This window comes from Lynx canadensis, chromosome A2, assembly GCF_007474595.2.
Source record: "Lynx canadensis isolate LIC74 chromosome A2, mLynCan4.pri.v2, whole genome shotgun sequence".
In the NCBI taxonomy this organism is placed as follows: domain Eukaryota; kingdom Metazoa; phylum Chordata; class Mammalia; order Carnivora; family Felidae; genus Lynx; species Lynx canadensis.
The window spans coordinates 155389827-155405175 of NC_044304.2; the positions used below are offsets into that span (position 1 = coordinate 155389827).

Consider the following 15349-nt stretch of genomic DNA (forward strand, 5'->3'; position numbering starts at 1 on the left):
CCAACTTCATGATTTTAAAGAAGCCAGTACTGAGTCCCAAAGAGATTGTGTTACCCTCCCAAGGCCAGGCGATGAGCCAGGGGCAGGGGTGGGTGAGGACCCCATCTTCTGAATGTATAGCCTGCATTGTAATTGGCCACATCTGGCATATAACTGTCCCAAGAGGTAACCTCTCTCCTACCGTGATGCCGGGCAAGACTCTTCTCCCTTAGTACCTCTCCAGGTCTAAGTCCTATAATTTCTTGAGGTTATGACAGGTTCCCTGTCCCCTTGAGAAAGAAGAGGAAGTGCACCTATGCACTATGAGATGCACCTCATAGTGTGTGCACCTATGAGATGTTCTCTTTATCTTTGTTTCCGTCTTACCACACTCGTTTTCCGTGTGGTGGTGTAGACATGTATATACTTGGTTTATCCTCTTTGGTTTCTTGGAAGAATCTTGTGGACCTGGACTGTTTCCTCCAGATCTGTGACTTCTGTGGCATTCCACAGGTGCTAGACACGGCAGTGTTGGATATACGTGAGCTCTTGAACTGCACTCACATTCAGCCACTCACGCCACTCACGCAGCCTCGTCCCTTCGAGCTAAAAGGCCAGATAAGCTCCAGCAAATCAAGAAAAATGAAGATGCCAAGTGTGAGCCAGAGGCAAAGTTCTCTTTTGCTTGCTCATCAATATTTAGTAGTTATCTGTGCTCTTTATTTTTTTTATTTTTTATTTAAAAAATTTTTTCTTTTAACCTGTATTTATTTTTGAGACAGAGACAGAGCATGAATGGGGGAGGGTCAGAGAGAGGGAGACACAGAATCCGAAGCAGGCTCCAGGCTCCGAGCTGTCAGCACAGAGCCCGACGCGGGGCTCGAACCCACGGACCGCGAGATCTTGACCTGAGCCGAAGTCGGACGCTTAACCGATGGAGCCACCCCGGCGCCCCTATCTGTGCTCTTTAAAGGAAGTGAGTGGTGGGGGCGCCTGGGTGGCTCCGTCGGTTAAGCGTCTGACTCTTGGTTTTGGCTTAGGTCATGGTCTCACGGTTCTGTGAGTTCGACCCCCACGGTGGGCTCTGGGCTGATGGTGCGGAGCCTGCTTGGGATTCTCTCTCCCCGCCTCCCCGCTGCCTCTTTTGCTCTCAAAATAAATAAATAGACTTACAAACAAATAAAAGAAGTGAGAGGGAGGAGCTTTTATGGTGGGATGCCCTTTGCGTAGTGGAAAGAGAGGATGGGCGTGTCTTTGTGGCAGTGTTAATGTATATGGGACCTGGAGGTACAGGTTCCTGCTATGCGTAGCAGGAGGGACATTCTGTACCTAGAAAAGGTGCCCCAATATGATATACGATATGGGTATGCCTTTCTTAATTATCCAACTTCACTATCCAGGAGGCCACCCCATTTTCAGTACATGTTATTGGTGGAGAAGCTAACTTCCTATATTCCAGGCACTGGGCTAAGGGCTTTATGTGTATTACTTGTTTAGTCCGCCTGTTGGATGTAAGCCTAGCAGGGTCTTGAAGTTTCGGCATGTTGATGAGAGCATGAGACCTGCATATAGTGGATGACCAGTGAGTATTTGTTGAACGGATGAATATAAGTGTGGAAGTTGTGATTACCTTTACTGTGAATAACTTAACTTGTAGTGCAGGTGTTTTATATAAAGCACGTTTCATTTATGCTATCTTATTGAGTACTTCTAACATTCTGTGATAGAGACCCCATTTGTATTCTCATCTGGAGATGAAGAAATGGCGTGGGGGAAGGTAGAAGGGTGAAACTTGCCCCAAGCCACACATCAAATAATATCAAGTCAGAACCAAGACTCAGACTCAGACTCTCTGAGTCTGAACCCACACTCTTTCTCTCTGCCTGTTAAAAAGTAGAACTCCAGCCAAAGAGAGTTTCTGACTTCTCAGACGTGCAGTCCAGTCTATCAGATGAAACAAATCGCGTTTGTAGCAGGTGAGTCTGGGAGAGGCAGGGAGAAAGTTAAAAATGTGTTTTTTCAACAAGCAGAGCCCTTTGCTTCAACACGCTTTTATGTGGAACCCCAAGATAAAAAGCAGATACATGTGGAGCTGATCTAGTGCCAGTGGGGCTCAGGGCCTCAAACCCTGCCCACCGAGTCTCCCCATCACCCTGCAGCGGTTCTGTGAAAACCATACATCCAGCTCAGCCTCATGATTTTAAAGAAACCAAAACTGAGTCCCAAAGAGATTGTGTTACTCGCCCAAGGCTGGGTGATGAGCCAGGGGCAGGGGTGGGTGAGGACCCCATCTTCTGAATGTGCAGCCTGCATTGTAATTGGCCACCTCTGGCGTGTAACTGTCCCACCAGGTAACATGACAGACCAAACTCCAAAAGCTTGAAAGTGAAACAAACATGGCGTAAAGACATCCTGATTATCAAGTGCTCTGGGGGGAGGACCGAGAAAATGGGTCCAGGTAATTTTCTAGAGGAGAGGTGCCCAGAGCTTCAGTTTGAAATAAGAGAGGTCTTATTTTGCCGAAAGGAAGAGTTGAAGTGCTTCAGTTCACACATTTTATTATTTACAATTGTAACAATAATTTTCATGATAAAAGAACTTGGAAAGTACAGAAAAAATTCAATGAAAGATCAGCCATATTCCCACCACCATGTTTACTCAAAGCTTTGCACGGTGTGTCCCTTTTTTTACTTTCCCTGTGCATAGTGCATATGTACCTAAGTGAATCAACTTGTTTATATATCGTCTCTCTTCTTTTGCTCTTGAGTGCTGTAGCATGTGCATTTTCCGTTCTCACCAATATATTGTTGAAAACGTAATTCCAGACAGCTCCTTCGTTACAAAGGTAATGTATATATTCATTGTATAAATTAGGAAAATCTGCATAAGCATGATGAAGAAAATAAAAATCGCTGATAACTTCAGTGCCCAGAAATGTCTATTGTTAGCATTTTGGTGAATGTTCTTGTCTCGTTATTACATTTACTCATTTTAGACATTCTTAATACACTCATGGTTCTGTTACATATACTTAAATATTTTCTAATGTGATGAATTAGGGATATTCATCTTCTCTTTTCTCATTACTTTATGATAAACTTAAAAAAAAAAGTTGACTGATTATTTTCATGTGAATTGCCTGTCCGTGTTTGGTCACTTTTTATAGATTTATTGTTGATTTATAAATGTCCATTACAGATTAAAGATATTTATCTTTTCCCCTTTTGCATCTGTGTGAAAATATTGAGTATATAATTAAAAAGTCGAGAATTTATTTTAATAGTTCTCTATAGTATATTAAGTTAGCTACAAGTTTGCACTGCTATAAATAATGCTATACTTCATATGTTTGCACATAGATCTTATCTGCATAATTTCTTTAAAAAATTTTTTTAAAGTTTATTTATTTCGGGAGAGAGAGAGTGCAAGTGGGGTAGGAGCAGAGAGATAGGGAGAGAGAGCATTCCAAACAGACTCCCCACTGTCAGTACAGAGCCCGATGCAGGGCTCGATCCCACGAACCATGAGATCATGACCTGAGTTGAAACCAAGAGTCAGACACTCAACCAACTGAGCCACCCAGGAGCCCCAAAAGTATACGAAATATTAATGTAATCGGATCAAAAGCTGATGTCTACCCACCTCCCAAATGCCAGTCATGGATAGTTTTACAGTTAAATTTTACCAAAGGGTCAAGTAATTAATAATTTCAATTGTATACAAAATATTCTAGAGAATAGAAAAAGGCAGCTCTCCAACACATTTTATGAGCTATTATAAACTGGATCAGTGCTCCACGTCCTAGGACCAGAGCTCTCTAGTCGGGGAGGTGGCAATGCCCAGTGCTGACCTAACCCTACCGTGGTTCCGTAATTTTATATGCACTTATTCTGTGTATCTTGGAAGCAGTTCCAGGAACATAGAGCACAAGCAGGGGAGGGGTAGAGAGAGGGAGGGAGAGAGAGAATCCCAAATAGGCTCTGCACTGTCAGCGCAGAGCCCGAGGTGGGGCTCGAACCCAAAGACCATGAGATCATGACCTGAACCGAAACCAACAGTCAGGCTCTCAACCGACTGAGCCACTCAGGTGCCCCTATCAGCATAATTTCTTTGGGATTGGCTCAGAGAAATGGGATTAGTGGGTTCTTCCCCACCAGGAGTATATGTAAGTATCTATTTCTCTAAACTCTTAGCATAACTGAGTATCACCCTGAAGAGCAGTCCAATTCAATAAGGAAAAAGTGGGCTTTTAGTTTTAAATTATTTGATTGTTAGAAAGTTTTTTTTTCATATTTTATCATCTATTTGTGTCAGAGTGCTTTGTGTGTTACCTGTTGTTCCTTGCCCAGTTGCCCAATTGTTATTGGTTTTTCTGACTGATTTGTTGGCATTTTAAAAACATAAATTCAGGATATTAGCATTATACTTGTTGCTATAAATTTCTCACCTTGTCCCATGAGTTTTTATTGTTTAACTGATTGGGTTTTATTTGCTCTTTTAGATTATATGGTCAGTCACTTTGTGCTTTTTTCACCTTGTTTCATGCTTCGAAAGGTATTTGTTTTTACATTATTTTTCTGGTTTGTTTCTGTTCATGTAGCCTTACCATCCATTGGTAGTGTATCGTCACGTGTTGCTTGGTATACGTCTGAAAAGATGGTAAGGGAGTGTGACGGCTGGGGTGAGCAGTCATGGGAGAATGGCAGAACAGGTGGGGACCTGAGCCCGGGGAGCAGGGGAGAAGGAGCACATGGAGTTGGGGGCTCCGGGGGAGAAGAGAGGCTGTGACAACTGCATGTTCAGGGTCAAGTGGTGAGTCCCCACAGGACGTGTGGATCCACACAGTCGAAGTACAATTGGAGACTGAGGTAGAGAGAGACATACTCACAAACAGAGGACACACTTGGGCTTGATGGTGGGGTTGGCATGGCTTTGATTAGGATGAGTGGGCTAAAAAATGATCATTGCTGTCTCCCCAAGGTCACTAAGAGCTTCCCAGTTGTCAAGTCTCATTTCTTGTTTACCTTTTCTGTAGCTTTTGACATTGTCTGAATTTCTTTTTCCTTGAAGCACCGGATCCCCTCAGGTCCCGGGACACCAACCTCTCCTGCTTTTTTTTCTTCTCTCTCTGAGCTGTGAGTTTCTCTGCTCTTCTGTCTCTGTCTCCAGGCCGAGCCCTGCACCCTCTACTTCCTCTGCCCTGTAAACTCCCCCCGGTGATCTTATTCATCCCCACACCTTGAATTACCATCCGTATGCTCATGACCCCTCTCCTCAACTTGTATCTCCACCCTGGGCCTCTCTTCCAAATCCGGGTGACTATGTTTCCCTGATGATTGGATGTCTTGTCTCAAATTCAGCATGGTCCAAACTGAACGTACCATCTGCCCTTCTCCCCTGTGAAAACCCAACTTATTCTTCCAGGATTCCCTGTCTTAGTGAGTGGGTTTCTTAACAAGGTGCTTAGGAACTCTGTTTGCAGAAAGGATAGGGTTGGGAAAAATGCCCATCTCTGTGAGAAACTTGAGTGAACATGGGGATGTTCCTGTGGCTGAGAATGAGTAAGTAATAAGTAACTACTAGAGTAGTTACCCAGGGAAAGCTAAAGTATGAGAGACAACATTCTGCTCTTTGATTTGGGAAATGAAGCCCTAACCCCTGGATATTTGAAAGGTCCCAAGAGGTCATTTGGGAGAGTAGAGTTAGTAAGCGTTCCTCCAGTTATAAGGATTTTATAAATAACCTTCCCAGTCTTCAGCTTGAAAATTCAATCTCCAAAGGTCACGTATTCCAAAACCGTTTCTAAATTTGCTTCTCTGATTTGCATCCATAAGAAGATGCACCTGCAGACCATGTAGGGCAACAACCAAGCAGTAGAATTTAAATCCTCGACTGGTGGTCCATTGGGTGGCAAATGACAGTTTCAAAGCAGGTGGGAGCCCTTTAAAGAGAAACTTCTCAGACATCTCAATGGAACAGAATTAGCTCCTTATATTTTTAATTAATAAAAGACACAACAGATTGGTCAGAAAAGGGCCAAGCGTTTTATTTATTTTTTTTTAAAGTTTATTTTCAGAGAGTGTGCACGAGTGGGGGAGGGACAGAGAGAGAGAGAGAGAGGGACAGACAGAATCCCAAGCAGACTCTGCGCCCTCAGCGTGGAGCCTGATGTGGGGCTCGAACCCACAAACCACAAGATCATGACCTGAGCCGAGATCAAGAGTCAGGCGCTCAACCACCTGAGCCACTCAGGCATGGAAAGGGCCAAGCATTTTAAAGCTTGAAGTGATAGGTATCAAATGTGGGCTAAATCTTTGAGGGAGAAGACAACATAAGGCCACGCCTTTTTATCCATTTGGAAGTAGAGGAATCATTTTTAAAAAGTCAGAAGAAGTGAAGGAGCATCGCATCCCACTCTAGAACTTGACCAAGGGGTATAAGAGAAGATTTTGCCGTGATTTCTTCTTTCCTTGTCCTCATTATGCCCTTCCTGGCAAGCACTAAGGTCACACAAAAGAGAAATTCCCTTTTCCCGGATCTCCCGGCTGTTGGGTGTTGTTGTTACTCGTGCCCCAGGGTTCAGCCTGGAAGTTGGGCTCTTTCTTGCCCATATGCCTCCTGCCCTTCCCTGTATTATCAGTCTCCCTTAACTTGGTAGAATTGAATCCTGTTTAGGATACTGTTGCTCACAGCTTTATTATCAGCTTTCCTGAAGAATACCCCCCACGCCTCCTGCTAATTTGTGGAAACGAACTGCAGACGTCATCTTTCAAGGGAATCTGACGGGTCTTTAGTAGAACTCGTGCACTAATTTATGTACGACTTTATGTAGTAAAGAAAGCTCTGTGCCGGAAAGGAGGTTTGGGCTCCAAATCCCGTATGACCTTTGCTGAAATGCCTTCTTTCTTTGTGTGTCAGCTGTCATCCATAGTAAAAGATGTTGTTGCTACCAAGTTCGCTCTGCACGTTGACAGTCTGAAGGCAGAATGTAACTGTGGCTTTCAGTGGATAAATATGGACATTCTGGATATATCTTCACGCTTGGGTTTTGAAAGCCTGCGTTTGCACTTTCTGCACTATTGACGTGTGTCCTTAGAGGGAGGGTCGTCTTTGGAAGGACGCAGAGGCACAGCTTTGCTTAGGCGCCCCCTGAGGAGACCAGGAAATCACTAAGTGCACAAACCACTGATTTAAATCCAGTTCCTGATAGGGAGCAGACAGGAACCAGCCAGAGCTTCCACGAAACGATGCCAGTGAGATCTGAGAGCAACGAGGTGAAAACAAACAGAGCACAAACTTTTGGCTGCCTGTGGTGCAGCCGCTGCTGCTCTGTCTCGATCGAGCATCACCACCACCTGACGTCTCTTTCGTTTAGTTGCAACAGCCATAGCTTCTCGGCCTGGAAGCCCAGGAGATTCCTTCCCTGGTCCCTTCTTGGAAATGTTTAACCCCTGCCAGCTGCAATGAGCATTGCAGGGAAGAAAAAGCAGCCATATGGCTTCAGCTCCTGGGATGGCAGGTTTCAGTTGTTCTTGCACATCCTTGTTACCGTGGATGGTTTTCTCCTGAAAGTTCCTGGGCTGGCTCAGGAGAGAAAGAAGGAGGGGGCATGCTCTTTGTTCTCTGCATGTCTGTGCTCTCAGGAAGAAGGAAGGTGCTCCTCCTGAAAGGGCAGGGATGGGGGCCTCGGATGGCTGTGCCCGTGTCTTGCATTCACTGCTGTGTTAGTGGTCCTATGAGCAACCACGTGGTTATGTGACCCCTCCTACTAGTCACCTCCTCCTACTGCATACTCATGGCCATTTCCCATCTTTCCATAGCCCCTTATGATCTAATGCCTGTTCTCATCAGCCTATTGATGTGATATTCTCCTCGAGGCCAGTGGCTCAGGTCCTGTGTCCTTTTCTCGGGCATCCTCATTCATCATTCTTGCTCATCAGTGCTTGATGCTGTGCCTTTGGCCACCATGTCACTCTGTGATCCTGCTTTCCCTTCTACCTCTCTGCCTGCTCCTTCTCCGTCTCCGTCTCCGTCAGTGGCTCTCAGACCTCTCTGCTTTTCCCACATGCTTACTCTGTTCTTCTATGCTTACCATTCTTGCCCTGAGATCGCAGTCACCCTCATGGCCAAGTTGTCTGTTCTGTTCACATATTTGCAGTCTATCGCCTAGTCTCATTGTGGACCAGATGCTTCCTGGCCATTTATACCAGAGCATCACACTGTTATCTGAAACTATTCTCCACCCACACTTGAGTCTTCTTCCTGATGTCCTTCAACTGTGAACGCCAAGACTCATTCCTGACACTTGGTTCTGTTTGAGGGTGTGTATCCAATCAGGTGCCAAAGCCTGGCATTTTTTTTTTTTTCCTGAATGTCCTTCAAATCTGTGCCTTCCATATTCCTCGTCACCAGAGTCCCAGCCCAGTTCTGCCCAAAGCTGCACTGTTTCCTGTGGACTGATCTTGCCACTGGCCTCTACCCCACTCTGTTGGTTCTGTACACCTTTGCCACGTTCATCTTCTGAAAACACCGCTTCCCTCCACGACATCTTCTGTGCCTCCACCTCACCATTATAAAGAGCCTAAAGTCTATATAATTTTGAGGCTTTTATTATGGAACTCCAATTCTGGCCAATACGAAGGGATACCTCCGGTCAGCAGTGTGCCCACAACGTGCCAAGGACACTCCTGCCCACACACGTACCTGGGCTAACCTCCTCATCTGGAATGTTTCCTCACTGTCCTCCTGCCATTTGCAAACCTTACCCCTTAAGGTCTAGATTATGACGTAGATTGTCTCGTGAAACTTCCCGTAAGTATTGAGCCTCAAAGACCCCCATCCTCAACACCTGAACCCTGATATTCGCCACTTATCTTACATTTAATCACACCCTGCTTTGTGGTGTCTTTTGTGTTCTTTTATTGATGGTGAAAATTTATTTTTAGGTTAAAAAATGTTTTTTTTTTTTTGTCTGCGTATTTTATTGTCCTCACACAATCGTCAGCCTCTTGAAGGCACGAGCTGTTTATCTTTGTCTTCAGTCACCTCGTTACAGAGCTCCGCAAGCAGCAGTTAGTTGGTTCTGGAGAGCAAAAACGTGACTTAAGGTTACCTGGGATTGTTACTTTGTTTTAATCAAGGAAATCTATTTTTGTCCTCTACAAATTCATTTATTAACCTGTCCATCCCTCCGTCTTTCCATCAATATGTAAAAATAAGATTTCACTCATCAAAGAAGTGTTTTGTTTGTTGTTTGTGAGCTTGATGATGTGTGATTGACAGCTGAGACATATCAGTACGATCCTTGTTTTTTTGGTTTTTTTTTCCTCAACGTTTTTATTTATTTTTGGGACAGAGAGAGACAGAGCATGAACGGGGGAGGGGCAGAGAGAGAGGGAGACACAGAATCGGAAACAGGCTCCAGGCTCCGAGCCGTCAGCCCAGAGCCTGACGCGGGGCTCGAACTCACGGACCGCGAGATCGTGACCTGGCTGAAGTCGGACGCTTAACCGACTGCGCCACCCAGGCGCCCCAGTACGATCCTTGTTTTTAAAGACAGGTTGTCTGCCCATCTTCCCCAATAAGGGAGTGATGTTCAGGGAGGGCTCTTGCTCGTGGTGACATGTTTGAACTCCAAAGAGGGAAGGAAACGGCAGTGGTATATGGAGCCACTGCTGAAACCTAGTTCAGGCACAACCAACTCTGTATGATGGCTTTTGCATTAAAAGGATATTAAAGGAAGAGGATGTTGGCTGGCTGGCGAGGCTGGGTCTGGTTTCCGCTTAGCAAGTCCAGAAACTCAATTTAATGGCTCACCACATTTTCTTAGGGGAAAAATAGATACTAACTAGACCTAAAAATATACTGGTTGTAAAATCAGCATCTCCATATATACATGTATGATTAGCTTAAAAATTTTAGGGATTGATGTATTTACATCTACCTTCAAGGGGGATACTTGGAAGGTGTAAAGGCATCAGGGCAACCTCAGAGAATGATTGATGATCATGGGAGAATAAGAGAAAATCCTAAGTGGTTTTTTGGGAGTCACAAACCCCAGGATGGCCTGGGGCATTGCCTCTGAACTTTGGGGTGTGTGTGTGTGTGTGTGTGTGTGTGTCTATAGTTACATACCCATATATGCCTGTGTATTCACTTCTACCCTTTTCAAGTATTTGTTGAGCATCTATGAAGTGCTCAATGCCATCTGCTGAAGACAGGTGCTATTCCTCCTCTTGAGTTCATAGGTAGGTATTTGTCCTTCAGACAGTATTGAGTAAATAGTGAAAAAAAAAAAAAAAAACTCCTATTCATCAACTCTTCATTTCTAACTGTCTGCAGATGACCATTTCCCTAGTGTCTTAAAACTCATTTCTGAAGTTGGTGTGTTTATAAAACTGGCTGAGAGTATCCCATCCATGGCACTTTGTGGAAGTGACAGTCTCTAACTCTGCCTCCTGTTCTGGAGGACCGTCTTCCCAGGATGGGTGGACCCACACATGTATGAGAACCCCAGGAACGAGAACAGGAAGCGTTGGTTAAGCATTTACCACTGGTCCTCAATTCTGCCTTCAGTGCTAGATATTCTTGCTCATCTCAGGTGCATCTGAAAAGTTGTTGTGGAAATTGGTTCAAAGGAGCTCTCGTTGAAGCAGTTGGTGGCCAAGGCAGGTGGTAGAAGTTTCGGTTGCTCCCCGGCAGCTTTGGGAAATGCCGTTGTATTTAAAAGCGGCGTCTAGTGGAGTAGCCATTACTGGAGATGCCTATAGGGAGGAGAGTTTTTTCTTTCCTCTTAAGGAGGAGAGTGGGAGGTTGCCTTCTTCTAAGTGGGGAGAAAAGAGATGACAGGATTTCATGCTGGAGCAGAAAAAGCCCTGCGTGGATATAATCGTACTTTTTCTGCTTTGCCCTCTCGGCTGCCAGTGTGTTGGTGAGAATGGCAGACCTTTTCCAGCTGATGAAGAGGCAAGAAGGGCAGACTGAGGCTGTGTCTTTAATTAGTGTGAGCAACTGAAGCAGGTAGCTAGAGCCGTGCAACTGGAGAAAAACTGCTCCTACCTTATGAGACCCGGGGAGGATTTTTAATGCCAAGATGACCTTTAGTCCTGGAGCCGAAACTCCCGGGATATCTGCCCAGGAACAATCGGATGCCAAGATAAAGAGTCTCGGTGTGATTTAAGAAGATGTGTTCTAATCAGGCTTTTGGCACGAAACGGATTGGAAACTCCAGAGCCATAAGCCCAGTCCCGGGAGTTATTTTCTTCCAAGATATGATTCAGAGTGAGTTAGAAAAGCGCATTTTACCAGAGTCTAGGGAGAAGACTAAAGTTCACCTGTGTCTGCCAGCAGTTAAGGATTGGTGGTATAGTACTACATTTCACTTGCTCTCTATTGAGCAACTGAAAAGCCAGTACCTGTGATGGTTGAATACCGTTGTCCAAAGCTGCGGCATGTGGCTCTTGCTGACGTCCACAAGTGCAAAATGCCAGAAGCATTCATCAACTGCCCAGTGTTTATTTTTAGTTATTTAATTAGATTTTGGCTTTTAAAAAAGAAGACAGATATTCGGAAGGAAAGTCTAGATTTTTTTAAAATTTAGCTAAAACATCTTTTTATTGAATGGGCTTTCTTTGCAGGCATTGCGGTGGTGACTGTAGTGTAATTGCAACCTGGAGAGGGATGGGATGTCCATCCGTCTGTCTGTCTGCCTGTCTAGTCTACCGATCATGGAGCCTGTGATATGGCATTCCCTATGCAGTGACACACTAACAGATTGAATGTTGAGTCTATAAACATAAAATATGGTGATGGCTGGCCATTCTTTCTTATAGCCCATTTTGAGGGTGGGAACGAGGCTGAAAAAATAGTAATTGGGTATTTCAACACAAAGCTTGGGTATCCATATACCGAAGTTGGCTTGAGTTAATTTAGTGAGGTAGAAAGGGCAAACCAAGTGTGTGGATTCATTTATTTCTATTACAATTTTTTTTAATGTTTATTTATTTTTGAGAGAGAGAGACAGAGCTTGAGGGGGGGGCAGAGAGAGAGGGAGACGCAGAATCCGAAGCAGGCTCCAGGCTCCGAGCTGTCAGCACACAGCCTGACACAGGGCTCAAACCCACGAACTGTGAGATCATGACCTGAGCCAGAGTCGGACGCTTAACCGACTGAGCCATCCAGGCGCCCCCCATTTATTTTTATTTAAAAAAATATATGTATTAATTTTGGGGAGAGAGCAAGCAAGGGAGGGGAAGAGAGAGGGGGATGGAGAATCCAAAGTGGGCTCTGGGCCAACAGGCTTGACCACGGTGAGCCTGATGCAGGGCTCGAACTCACGAACCGTGAGATCATGACCTGAGCCGAAGTTGGACACAACCAACTGAGCCATCAAGGTGCCCCATCAAGTGTGTGGATTCTGAAAACCATCTAAGTTTTTTCTTCAGCTCTCATCTCTCTGAATAAAAGCTTTGCCTTATTTTTAACATTTTCACTCAGGGGAGGCAAACATCGCTTGTCGCTCAATGGCAAAGAGGAATCTATTGTAGAACTAAAACATGTCTCCTCTCTTGAAACCTGTTTCATGCTGCCCGGTTGTTTTACAACTAAACCTGGGCCCACCCTTCAGAAGCCTACATGAGACATCTGGAACTTTACTACTTTATTTTAAGTCTGTCTGATTCACAGCTCATCTTGATCTTACACTGTTACCTTATAGAGAGCAACACAACGGTTCCACCACATGTGCTAAGAATAATACTGTCAAATATTGTTAAACTGCTAGAAATCAACTTTTGGAAGTGGGCTAAATGAATGTGTATTTTCCATGCTGTCTTAATTCAGTTTAAAGAGATCTTTTTTTAACCATATGTGCCAGAAATGCTTACCTTGGATCCAAGCTTGAATATGAGTTACTTCTGCCAAAAAGAAATGAACAATTTTTACCAAGTTTTAAGCAATTGAAAAAAAAGTGACTGTGATGGTTGGAGAGAGAATTGTCAAATACTGCAAAATGTGATTCTAACCAATTTCCAGAAAAGTAGAGTGCAAAGCAAAAGCCTTAGAAATAGCATAAAATGAAGAGATTTGGTGATCCTAGCGGACCATTGTATTTAAAACAAGAGCCTAGGAGAGTCACTCTAGAAATAAATTGGCTTTTGAGCAGCTGTCCCCAACAGCAGTGATTCACATTAGGTTTCCTTAAGGAAGACAGAATTGCATGGACAGACTGACAGCCTTGCCTCTAAGTTTCTGGCCATTTGGAGCACCGAGCTGGGGCCAACATATGCTCTTTCTAGCCCCCAAAAGGTTTATGGGCTTGACAAATGCAATATTTGTGCCATTTGCCATTTGATTAGAGTATTGGTACCTAAATTAGTTTGAATGTATTTACTTAGTACCTATGTCCAGAAAAGGGGGGAACTAGGCATTTTTTTGATGGTGAAAAGATCTACAGAGGCTGATTTCTGAAGAATGGGAGGTCTTTCTGGTTGTGTTCATGTGTTTGTCTTCTTCCTGTAAAGGTTAAAAACAATGGGCTTTAGAGTAAGACCACTCGGGTTAGGATCTCTACCTTTCCACTTAGGCAAATTGCTCAGCGTTCCGGTGCCTCAGTTTCTTTTCATCTGTACAGTGGGCATCTTACAAGGTTGGTTTGAAGACTAAACGTATTTGCGGACTCAGCGTGTAGTATGTACCCTACCCGTGTTGGCTACCATGTTGAGTGCAGGATCTCTATCAGGCATGCCTGTATTGGAGCTGGAAAAGTTCACATGATGCCTGTGAGTGGAGTAGGCTCTGGGAGAGGGGACACAGGACTCAGAAGCTTGGCACGTCACAAGAGTTCACAGGGCTGTGTGTTTCTGTCATCCTCAGGAGCCGGCTGACCCCACTGTGGTTCCTCTGACTTCTGGCTCCTGCTGCCCACACACCTGGAGTCTCTGGCCATTCTTGACTCTGAGCCAGTCCTGCAATCCATTATTTATCCATTCACATTGCTGCCATAACAGTTGTTAAATATTTTGACTATGACCCTGTATTTAATCCCCAAATAATTCTGTTATAGAAACATTTCCATTATCCCCATTTTACAGAAAAGGGAATTAGAGCCTAGGGAGGTTAAGTAACTTGTTCAGGTTCACACAGCTAGTAGGACGCAGGGGATTCAGACCTGAGAGGTGAGTCCAAGTTGTGCTCTTCATCTCTAAGCTGTAGCACCTAGTCTGTGAGTCAGCTGCAGGACTGGCTTTTTTCTGTGGGGCAAGGTGTCCAAAGATCGAGATGCTTTTCCAATTTGTTTTCCACCCAAGCTCACCTGGATTGCCTGAAAGCCCATGGATGAGGATAAGCCTCATCATGGTCATTGGTAGAATCTTGTCCCATGCACATGCTTCTTGAGATAATGAAGTCCTTTGGTGAATGACTTCTCCATAGAGACAAGAACTTCTGGCCATTAAGAGCACATTGCAAGCCTGTGCCATTGGCAGCACAAGGCTCACCATCTAGGGGCAGCCAAGACCAAATGCCACAGCTCTGAGTATCTCCAGGCCACCAAGGAAGCTCAACTGGCCATCAGTATGCTGCCTGCCATTCCTTAGTGGCTTACCATCCTATAAAATAAGTCAGACACTATGATGCCAGGAGCCTGGGTCAAAGCAGCTTACCCTCTTAGGCTTGGACATCTCTGCCCTCAAGTGTTGAAGATGCCACCTGTGTGAGCAGTGAAGCCTCACTGACCCCTGTGGAAGGTGACATTTGGGTGTCAGGCATGCCCACTCTGTACTGGCCACTGAGGCCCAGGGGACTAAGGCTAGACTTTTCAAGGAAGCCTTGAGGAAGGGAGGAGAGCTTAGGACACAGTGGTCGCTATTCATGGTCTCCAGCCCCATGCTCGTTTTTTTCCCTCCACAATTCCACAGTTGTGGAATCTCCACAGACGTGATTTTGTTCTGCCGATAGTACCAGGCCTGAAGAGAGCGCCAGAGGAGGAAGGAAGCTCTCATGCTCACTTGGTGGCAAAGTGGCCTTCAGCCCAGAGCAGTGGCTCTCAGCCCTGGCTGCCACTGGAATCACCTGAAGGGCTTTTAAGAAGTACTGATTCCCAGGCCCTGTACTGGGGTTGCTGATTTACTTGTCTGGGTCCTAGTTATCAGCATTTTCAAAAAAAATGCTCCCCAGGTGCATTTCATGTGCAGCTGGTAATGGAGAAGCTCTGGGCACGGGCTCAGCCTTCACTCCAGGATGCAAGGGTTTAAGCAGATGTGGAAGCCATTTGCCACTGGCCAGAGACAGCGTGGGCTCATCATGATTATTGCCAGCATCCATTGGTTGGAGTTGCTAATTTGTACAAAATGCTCTCTGCTTTGTGCTGGGA

At 45.0% G+C, this 15349-nt stretch overlaps 1 protein-coding gene across 1 annotated transcript in view; it reads left to right on the forward strand.

Moving 5' to 3' along the window:
- The window catches only part of TMEM178B (transmembrane protein 178B), a 308589-nt gene that overhangs the window by 194098 nt on the left and 99142 nt on the right, over positions 1-15349 (forward strand). The gene's annotated exons all lie outside the window — the stretch shown is intronic.